We start from the raw sequence: 11146 nt of genomic DNA, 5'->3' as shown, positions 1-11146 counted from the left end.
CATTTTGGGCCCTTATCTGTATAATATCTATGTTAGTAATTTTCCTGCTATCAATAAGGTTGAAATTAGTATGTATGCTGACGACACGTCAGGTGTATGCTGGGCTCAGTCTTTTGATGAACTCAAGCAGGGCATGGCCGAATTTGTACATAAAGCCAGCTCATATTTTGAAAATATTAATTTCAAAGTCAACCTAGATAAGACAGAAATTGTAGTTTTCGGATTGAGTAGTACGGGCATTCCTCTGATAGATTTAGTTAAGGATGATGTGATCTTTGAAAGTAAAGAGTGCTGTAAGTTTTTGGGACTATATATAGATCAGACCTTAACTTTTAAGAATCATATATCTCATGTAAGATCTAGACTTTTAAGTGGAATCAGCCTCCTCAGAAGAATATCTTTTTATTTAGATACAGATACGTTAAAAAGAATTTATTTTGGTGTCATATTTCCTTTCTTGTCTTATGGCCTTATTTTCTGGGGAAGTTCTCCCGACTGTAATTTACATACAATTTTTGTTCTCCAGAAAAGAGCAATCAGACTGATAGCCAAAGTATGGTACAAAAGGTCTTGTAAAGATATTTTTGTTAATTTAAATCTCCTCACTTTGTATGGACTATACATTTATCAATTAATTATGCTTGTGAAAAATGATGTAAAGCACACAAATAAAAATAGTCAAATCCACAGGTACGACACGAGACGAAAGGATGATTTTCACCGTGTGAGGAGGAATTTCAACAAAACTGGCCGAAGTCCTTTTGTGATGGGGTCAATTTATTTCAACCTCCTACCAAACAATATAAAGGAATTAGAAGGCACTAAATTCAAAATTGCTCTGAAGAATTGGCTAGTTAAAAAAAGACCGTATTCATCAAAAATTTCAGATCCAACCGATTCGGCATAACAATTTGGAAAACTACATTTTGAGTGATCTAAGTTGAGCCCAGGTTTGTACACTAAGAGGTAATATTGTTTTATATACATTGAAATTGTATTCTTTTTTCTTTTATTTTGACATTGGTGACTTTTGTCTATGCATTGTATATATATGTTTATGGACAATAAATGATTTGATTGATTGACTTGTTGAGCTGTATTTTGTGTTCTATGTTTTGTGATATGGGTTTGCATGTTTTTATATTCTTTTCTTTATTGCTTTTAAGTATTTGTTTATTTCAGCGTGGATTTTTTAATCTGCAATTTTCATTGTGTCGGTCAGGTTCTTTGAACAATGTTTGCTGTATTCTTTGGTCTTTTTAAGATATTTTTCTCTATCGTAGTCATATTGAGGACATTGTAAAATCAGATAGTCTAAAAATCAGATCAGATCACATTAAAATAAATATATTAAACAGAGTTTTGAAGTGCTTTTTCACAAATAAAAAACACTTATCTAAATAAATTTACCATCAGACGCTTTGGCACTTTATAAATTAAGTTATTAAAATTAAAGATTTTGAATCGTTAAATAGGGGTAGCGGATTTCTACCCCCGGATATTTACCCCCATGAAAAAAACCCCTACGTCATTTTGACGCCACGAGGGGCGGGGCCTATACACGGTCAAGAAACTGCCCGCGACCGGAAATCTACCCCCGGAAATCTACCCCCCGTGGTCAGCTCTGCCACGTATCGGCCAATATTCATTGTTGTAAGTGATTTTATTAATTGCTTTATGTAAAGCAACGGCTTGAGGAGTATGTTTTATCTATGATAATGTTTACTAATGGACAACCACAGAGAACACTGAGGTCTCATGGGTAAACATTTCCAGACCACCTTTTCGGCAAGGAAAAAACTGTTGTCACTTCTCACCACTTGTCAGTCAGTGTTTGTTTGTTTATATATCGTCATATCGATGGTAGGTGGTTTAGTTTGGAGGTTTGAAAATAGTGGAAGATATATTGGGACCAGCTTTATTAACACTCATACTACATTAACTACACTGCACTGCATGGTTTACCACAGAAGGTGTGTTCAATTTCAATAAGTTATTCGGTCTAATATTTCGTGAGAGTAACGTGGATATTGATTTTACCTGTGGTTGCCAAACATAACCTAGGCCTATTGTGAATGTTGTACCATAGGCTACCATAGATAAAACATACTCCTCTACCCATGTGATTATCACTAACCTTAGATGTTATAAATTGGCAAGTGGTAAAGAGTTGTACTGTAACCATAACCATGCCTTAACCTTCAGTATTTGTAAATCAAATAACAGATATGGAAACTGAACCATCAGTTGCTGCAATAATAGGAATAAATAAAAGTGCAGGCCTAGATGAGATAGGAATCAAATATGACCATGAAATAGAAATAGGCATAGGCTAGATAATGAACAAGCCACTCCGACTGGTTGTAATACACACAAAAGGAAACTAAGTGAAGAGACAAATGAATTATTATCTGACAATACTGGTAAAAACCAAAGTAACCACTCGAAACGGGCTAACATAAGACAAATTATACTGTATTCCGATCACCACCAAGGACCATTTGAAGTAATTATTCAGAGCAAAAGCGGTGATAAAATCAACCCATTTGCCATAGGAAAAATAATTAAAAACCATCACAACAAGATAGATTTCATTAAAAGATCAGGAAAAGGACTGTGACATGTAAGGACACTGTAAGGAATAAGTTAACCAGATATAGGCCTAGCCTAAAAAGAACAAAAAAAAAATAAAAAAAATTGATAGGCTTGTACCAAGTTACAAACACAAATTTCATGACCGTAACCTTTCGGTCAGATAAGCTCCCAGATATATTTGAACGATGTCAGAATGCCAGTAGAGTAATATTTTTCACCAGTACAACAGTGTTACCTACAATTGTTTTGGACACACTGCTAGATTACCTTGTGGAAAGGGAAAAATATGCTGGGATTGTGGACAAAAATTCCATGGAGGACAACCATGCACAAATGCAAAATGTTGCACCAATTGTCAGGGACAACATAGCAGTAACAACAGATAATGTCCTGAATACCGGTACACTAGGAAAAAAATCATTAAAAGGATGACACTTTACAGAGAAGATTTTTTTTAAATGCCAAACAAAAAAACTATAATGTTAACTCAATGAATAGGCCCTAAACAATCTTATACTCTAAAATTTCTGGGAATAAGCGACATAATACACCAGTTCAAAGTCACCCATCACCTTCATGAGAAGGCCCAAACCAATCCAATCTTATACAGCTTAGAAACCAATTCACAGTACTTTCTGACACAGACCTAGAAAATAATAGCGACCACAACTATTCCCCACACAAGACAAAACCAAGAACTTACCCGTCCCAAACAAAGAACAAAATGGGAAACACATATCCTATATGTGTATAAGTTACACACCCGAGAGATAGGTACAACAATTAATCCTACCCTACCAACAGAATATTGTTAATGTAGGACCACCTGCAACAATGGACCCCTGAAAAAATTGCTGAATGAAAAAGTCAAAGGACTAAGAAACAAAATAAGCACATAAAGAAGTATCAGCAAAAAGACATGGCAGACAAAGAAATAAAATCATCTCACAGTAATACCGCAGGAAAACAAATGACAGTGGAAAACAAGTCTAGTAATCCTAGGCCATAGAGATAAAAATTATGACATCAGAAATTAATATAACTCAATGGAATTCAAAGTCAACCAAATATAAATGGTCTGAATTGAGCAATTATATGACAAAAAATCAAATTCACGACATAGGAATCATCCAAGAGACTTGGCTGATAGACAAAAAAATACATGATAAAAGTTTCAAATTTACCAAACTAGATAGACACGATGGCTACAGAGGAGATGCAATAATTACACACAATTCAGTGCATTTTAAAATCATAAAAGAATATAATGAAGGATCACTTCAAATGCTTGGCATGTGTGACCTTTTATTTATACACTATTTTAGCCACTTTCTTTAAAGTTGTATTAGGCCTATATGTTATTTTGATCACTGTAATGGGATATGAAAAATAATAGCCTAAAGCGAAATAATTTTAAAATACTCTTCTTTTATTATTTTAAAAATCAAATGCAAAAATCCATAATGTTTTTAATAATCTAAATAAGGTATTCCACCCAAAAAGGTCTGTTCTAACTGTTTGAATGGCAAGTTTAAATATAGGCCTAATATTTGATTTGAGTTTATAAACCAATAATACAAATATAAATAGCTAATCCTACTTGAATAGTGTTCTGATGAAAGTTTTGATCTAAGTTATTTACTCATCTGATGTCTCGTGAACTGGAACATGGCCGAAGAACCAGAGACCCTCCCTCCGAGTAAGTCCTTGTGACCTTGAACGTGGATGCCAATGAACATATTATTTCTTCACCGAAGAAGTCTATCTACTGACTGGCGGAGAAATATGTTGATCGGTCGAAGTCTATCTCGCACACTTAATCACAAGCCGATTATACGTGGTCCTTTATCGTCCACTCACGCCGACAGGAAACCATCGGTGACTCGGGTGTAGGCTACTCGAGCTTTGAACTATAGTCACTTCGGTATTCTACCAGACATTTATTCACAAGCCGATTACACATGGTTCTATGTCATCCACACAGGTTGATAGAAGACAGTTGATGACTAGTATGCACTCGAACTACAGTGTTCTATCAACTTCACGTTGAATTCCGTTGACTATCGTACACGCACGTCTGTTATCTCGGGCTCCCTCGTGCGACTCTCCTTGGACTGTATGCCCCTACGTCAGCGGAAGTGTTTTACTAGGACGCTCCTAGCGGTCAATCTCTGAAGTTATTGTAATCTCCATTTTGATAAGGCAGATTGTTGTAGTGTGCTGCGCTCTACGCTTTAGTTTTAAAACTATTATACCGTTTGTCAAATTTCCCCATCACACATGCAAATTACAAACACTACCAAACCATTCAACATCTACAAAAGGCCTATACATATATTGTACCAAAAACAATGTAAATAAATCCTTCTGGGAAACAGAGGTATTTAACCTAGACAAGGGATACAACATAATCTGTGGGGATTTTAATGCTCACCATCCCTTTTGGAACCCATCAAAACCAGATAAAAGGGGCAATGATATATATAGGCACTTCAGCACTTCCAACTTGATTCTAGCAAACAACCAATCTTTTACATCAATTCCAAATTTATTCAGCAAACAATCAGTGATAGACCTCACCTTTTTAACACATTAGTTATACACGTACACTTAAAAAAGTGGAAAGTTATATCTGATGCAATGGGGAGCAATCAATGATATTTGAAAATTTCAAACCAACTCAGAACACAAAAATTAGCCAAAAAGAAATGTACCTATCAAAAGCAAACTGGTCTCAGTACAGAAAAAAAATTGAAAGCAAAACCAATAACATTATTGACCTACCTTTAACCAAACAGATTGAAAACTTGAAGGAATAATACAGAACCTGCCAACAAAGCTATTCCTAACTGGATGAGTCCTAATTTGCAAAAAATGAAGGATGGTATCAAGTATGTGCTAAAATAGAGGAAAAAAATTGTAAATTTGTATGGAAGGTGATAAGAAAACTTAAACCGAATTAAAATCAACTAGATACTACACCAATGAATGAGAATATAGATCTTACTGAAAAATTCTTGAAACATATTGTTCCTGATTACGTAGCCCAAGCAGAGGAAATAAAATCACCCATAATTTGTGGAACAATCAACCTTCTGGAAAAAAAATACCATGAAAGAACTAATGGCTGCTATCAACTCGAAGAAAACAGATACTGCAACAGGCAGCGACACAATCACATACAGCATGATTATAAACCTTCCAGAAAATACCCTGACCATACTGCTAAAAATCTATAACAATATATGGATGGACAAAATAGGAATGCCTGATAAATGGAAGCAAATTAAAATAGTAGTTATATTAAAGCCGAACAAAGACATAAACGATGAGAAATCATACCGTCCCATATCCCTCATACCGTAATGATCAAAATCATGAATGTTATGGTTAAATACAGACGAGTGGTTTGATGAAAAACATATAATTCCTTCCACACAGTATGGATTTAGGAAAAAACGGGGTTGTTCTGATTATCTTCTCAACCTAATCTTCGACTTAGAAACTGTAAAAACATTGAACGAAATATCAATTCTGACATCGTTGGACATTTCAAGCGCATATGACAGAGTAAATCTAACATACTTATTAAAAAAAATGTATCTGTATGGAATACTCAAAAAATTCATCATACACTGTCAGAAATTTGGCTGGTTGACAAAACCCTCAACACAGAAGCCGAGAACCAAATAATTTCCAGAGTCACATGCCGTGGCCTTCTTCAAGGAAGCACACAAAGCCCCATTTTGTTTTCAATTTACATATCGAAAATAAATAAATGTTTACCTGATGGAGTCCTATCATTACAATATGCAGACGATGTCGCTATATATGCATCAAACAAAAAGGCAACACAAGCTACTGAGAATATGCAGATAGCCTAGCCCTAACAAACATCTCACTACAGCAACTAAGTGAAATGTTTTTGGAAATTAATGCAGAGAAATCTAAGATTATCATAATATCTAGAAAAAGGAAAAAAAGAAACTCCAACCTTGACCATGAATGGACATCAAATCCCACTGGAAGATCAAATTAACTTACTAGGTATTACAATTGAAAATAAATTAAAATTCAATGAACATATAAATAACATAACAAAGCAATGTGAGAAAGACATCAATATATTGAAAATGATAACATGCGAAAAAAAGGAGTTAATCCACAGTTTGCATTGAAGATATACAAGGGCTTGATCAGACCAAAATGGGAGTATTTTTCTTTCCTATTTTATCAGTGCCCCAAACAAATTCTTAACAAAATTGAAAAACATCCAAAATCATGCATTAAGGATTTCATAGGAGCCTTCAAATCATCACCAATAATAGCACTACAGAAAAAAGCAGCAATTGAATCAACTAAATTAGACACAACAATCTCACAGAAAGAACTATCTATAAAACACTCACTGACCACACAATTAATAGAAATAGACACAAAATCCTTTATTTTGATCTTCTAACAAAAATAAACCCGTACTGGAGACACAAAAGAATCCCTTCATAAATTGAAGTCAAATCGAATAGAATATAATTCAATCAACCATAACATTTTTTTACCCAAACCTATTAGAGAATGAACAGGAAAATGTAAGAACCACTGATTCGGACGAACCACCAATACTAACCCACATTCTAGTCCACATCAATGACACCTTAAATTATTTCCAGCAATAAAAAAAAGAGACAAACCCAATTTTTTATCAGCAGATGGCAAATGAAATATTAGGGACAACACACAGGAAATTATGTAAAATATTTACTTATGGATCCAAAACCACTAAAGGAACCGGAGCAGCATACATCATCCCACAACTTAAAATAGAAAAAAGATATAAGCTACCCAAGCACACATCAATTTACTCAGCGGAATCATTTGCACTACTCATCTGTACTCAGAATCTGGCTGAAATTCCTACCAATGAAGTATTGATATGTAGTGATTCACTTTCCGCAATTTCATCCATTAAAAACCTATGCAACAGAACATCAAATAATGCAAACAATATGAGCTTAGCAATCTTGAAAAATTGTATGGATTCCAAAAAGATGGCCACTCTTCAATGGGTTCCTAGCCATGTAGGATTAAGATATAATGGAAAAGTGGACACCGCAGCAAAGAAAGCAATAACAACTGGAAATGACAAAAATAACATAATTTTACCAATAAATGACTTGAGATCATATCAAAAGGATAGGACATGGAAACAAAGAAATAATACATTAAAAACTACACCCAAGGCCTACTGGTATAAATCCATACAAAATCGTAGCACACTAGCTCCATGGTACCACAGTACAGACTTGTACAATTTTTTTTTTTTTTTTTTGTCAATTTCAATATTTGTCATGAGAGCCGAAGCCCCCTGACTACATACCCGGTACCTATCGTGAGACTTACCCGGGCCCCATGATGTAGGCCGAAGCTTACGCATCAACCTTTTGCACATCATGGGCGGATGACTTAAGGTCATCAGGCTCACCGGCTGCCGAAGCAGACCCTTCGGAAAGAGGGTTACCCCTCAATCCTAACCAGGGTTTCCGGCTACTTGTTTAAGCGTCACTCCACCTGGGTTCCACTAGGTCGGGACCTAGAGGACCATGGTAGAGCGCCCCGACGCATTTAGTGCAAGTAACACTCGGGACCTATCTAATCCCTGACAGGCAAACCCGCCATCAATAGCCAGAAGGAAGGGGACCGTCAGCACGCTGACGGGGGGAACCCCAACCTCCCATTTACACCACTACCCGATCGAGGCCTTACCCAGTTGCTGGGAAACCAGAGATAACCAGAGCGATAGATCCCCAGATACCCCTGGCGGGCTCGGACCCAGCACCCGATCTACTTCGTTTGCCCGTCAGACCCAACATCACTGCCAGGCCATCAGGGTTTCCCAAAAGGAGGCAGGTATAGAAGTGGGACCCACCCGGATGAACCTATCCACCAGAGGTGGCGACACCCTTGACTCAATTGAGGTTCCGGGAAGAACCCCCCACACTCAAGATAACCATACCGTCCGTGCTCAGAGACAGGGATTGGTTTGCATAAGTGCCTACAAACCGTTACCCTCACACTGCGGAAAGTTACGTTGCCCTTGAGTGTCCCCGTGAGCTACGGGTACTTGCCCGTTTTCACCTCCAGGAAAGGTTACTTCCAAAGTCGAGGATTTGCCACACTGAATGCTGGTCGCACACAACAAGCAGGCCGAAGCCCAAAGAACCACAGACACAGGTAGGTTAGAGAATATGATGCACTTCCATCTCTCCTAGAGCTAAACACCCCTCCATCCTGGATAAAGGAATGTCACTGGGACCCAATGCCCAGTCGTCCAAGTCTGTGGCCTACTTGAAAATCCCGATACCAACACCGAGCAGTTACCTCCCCTTTGGGGGCTAGGTTTTTCACCTCCCAGGACGAGGCTACTTCCAAAGTCGAGGATATGCCTCACAAAATGTCAGTCGAACACAACAGGTAGGACGAGCCCGAAGAACTCAAGTCACAACCACAAGCTACAGGCAGGTGAAAGATCTATGAACTTAATCAACACTAGCAGAGCTAAACACCCCACCACCCTGAATGGAGGAAATGTCACTGGGTACTCTCACTTTGGGTACAACCCAAAGAGGCTGGCTTGTCCAGTCGTCCATAGCTTGTGGCCTACCTGAAGTGCCGGTTCCAACACCGGGCAATTACCTCCCCTCTGGGAGAGCTAGGGTCCGCGTGGTCGCCAGGCCACGTACCCACGCAAGCGTGGGCCCCCTGCGGGTTCAGACTTGTACAGATGGGAAATAACCAACGTCATAAGGATGAGGATTGGTCACACCATGTTAAATAAAACACTTCATAGAATGAATCTCTATTTCACGCCACTGTGCTTAAAATGCACTGCAGGGACTGTAGCATCAATAGAACATGTTATATTGGAATGTCCTCAATATGAATATGCGAGAAAGAAATGCTTTAAAGAAATAAACAGAATCACAAACTATGACTTAAAAAACAAAAAAAGAGAAATACTTGCCCGCCTAGACACTGAAATGTACAGAGAAATTTAATAACTATCTACGAACAATCAAGAAAAATATATAAACTCACATAGAACAACGACTCAAAAAACAATATCCTGTGGCATTGGGTTCTTCTTTCCGTGGTCCCCCTCCCTTTCAGGTTAGGGTAGGCCTGACGGACCCCTGGCCGAGAAGAGCATCTCAAATCCAAACCTTATATATCCTTGTACATCCTCTCCCTTAGAATTATCCCTCTTTAAAGTATACATACTAACTAAAACTCAAAAACAAAACAAGACATAACACATAAATGGCATCAGTGACTAACAAAAATCTATAGGCCATGTTTGTTACAGATAAATGTGAAAAAAAATCTACTAACCCAGGCATCCACAAGGTGATAAAAGGAAATTAAATTCAGAAGTTTGTGTAAAATTGATTACATGGTGATTAAATGCCAAGTCAGCCATTAGGTATTAAGGAGAAATTTAAAAAAGGTGTGTTATTTTTAAAGTTTACAGCTAAGTTTAGAGATGGACGGGTCTCGAAATTTTTGGGAAATGCTTATTAATTTTTTACATGGAAATATTGCTTGAATTGTTTTATAATTATTTTTGAAATAGATAATGATGAGAAGTTTTGTTAGTGTAAGCAGTGTGAGACATGTGACTGTTAACATAGCAAAAATAAGTCACACTAAAATAATTCTAAAAATAACACAAGACTTAAAAATTGTTACTTGATACTTAACTAGTAATACTGTTGTTTTAGACTTATAAATTTGATATTTTTCAAAGTTGAACTATAGTAAACTCCCTCTTATCCGGACACCTCTTATCCGGACACCTTTTAACCGGACTACACTCGACGGAAATGACATCTCTTTAACCGGACAATTTTTATCAGCACATTGGTTTAACCGGACTAGATCGCCAGGAAGTGGGCTGTACTGAAACGACTGTTCTTGTGGGAAAGATTTGAGACCAGTGATCACATGTCTAAATACAATGCTCTCCTACATTTAGGTCGAATATCTCAGTAAATAGTGTGTTTTAACGAGTTTTTGGGGACATTGGCTTAACCGGAAAACCCGTTATCCGGACTGGCCTCGGTCTCGAGGAAGTCCGGGTAAGAGGGAGTCTAGCCTACTTTATATACTAAACTGATATCTCCATGTTTTCTATGCTGAAGAGTTATTTTTAATAAGTTAGACCTTATTATATGTTTTTTATACTGATGTTTTTATTAATGTTTTTTAATAACAGTTTTTAAATATTTTTGTCTATTATTATTTTTTTATTCAACAAGTCTGTTATAAATCAGTAGGTATTTAAAAATGTTAAAAACAAACAGGTTAAAATGTAGAACAAGCATTTCCCGTTATGTATAAGAAGGGAAATCCCGTCTCAAAATTGTATGTAAAAAAATCCCGCCTCGTCTCGTCTCGAACTAAAAATCCAATCTCGTCCATCCCTAGCTAAGTTTAAACCAACTCTTCTTTTAAAACCTTCAATTTGGTTTTATAAATATAACCTGTAGTAAAC

The 11146-nt window shown here is 36.9% G+C and overlaps 1 protein-coding gene across 2 annotated transcripts in view; it reads left to right on the top strand.

The window, feature by feature from the left end:
• Positions 1-1870: 1870 nt before the first annotated feature.
• Positions 1871-11146, top strand: part of LOC128998716 (meiosis-specific nuclear structural protein 1-like) — a 44281-nt gene continuing 35005 nt past the window's right edge. Inside the window, exons 1-2 of one of the 2 annotated variants that reach the window (XM_054424977.1) lie at positions 1887-1973; positions 9959-10099. The gene's annotated coding sequence lies outside the window, so the exon portion shown is untranslated. Of the gene's footprint in view, positions 1974-9958; positions 10100-11146 lie in introns of both variants that reach the window. The other variant, XM_054424976.1, reaches the window with a different exon arrangement.

The sequence above is a fragment of the Macrosteles quadrilineatus genome, unplaced genomic scaffold, assembly GCF_028750875.1.
Source record: "Macrosteles quadrilineatus isolate MER2022 unplaced genomic scaffold, UCM_ALF_1.0 Scaffold_7__1_contigs__length_78375512, whole genome shotgun sequence".
Lineage (NCBI taxonomy): Eukaryota > Metazoa > Arthropoda > Insecta > Hemiptera > Cicadellidae > Macrosteles > Macrosteles quadrilineatus.
The sequence above is the reverse complement of the archived record's forward strand: the minus strand, read 5'-3'. Positions and strand labels throughout refer to the sequence as shown.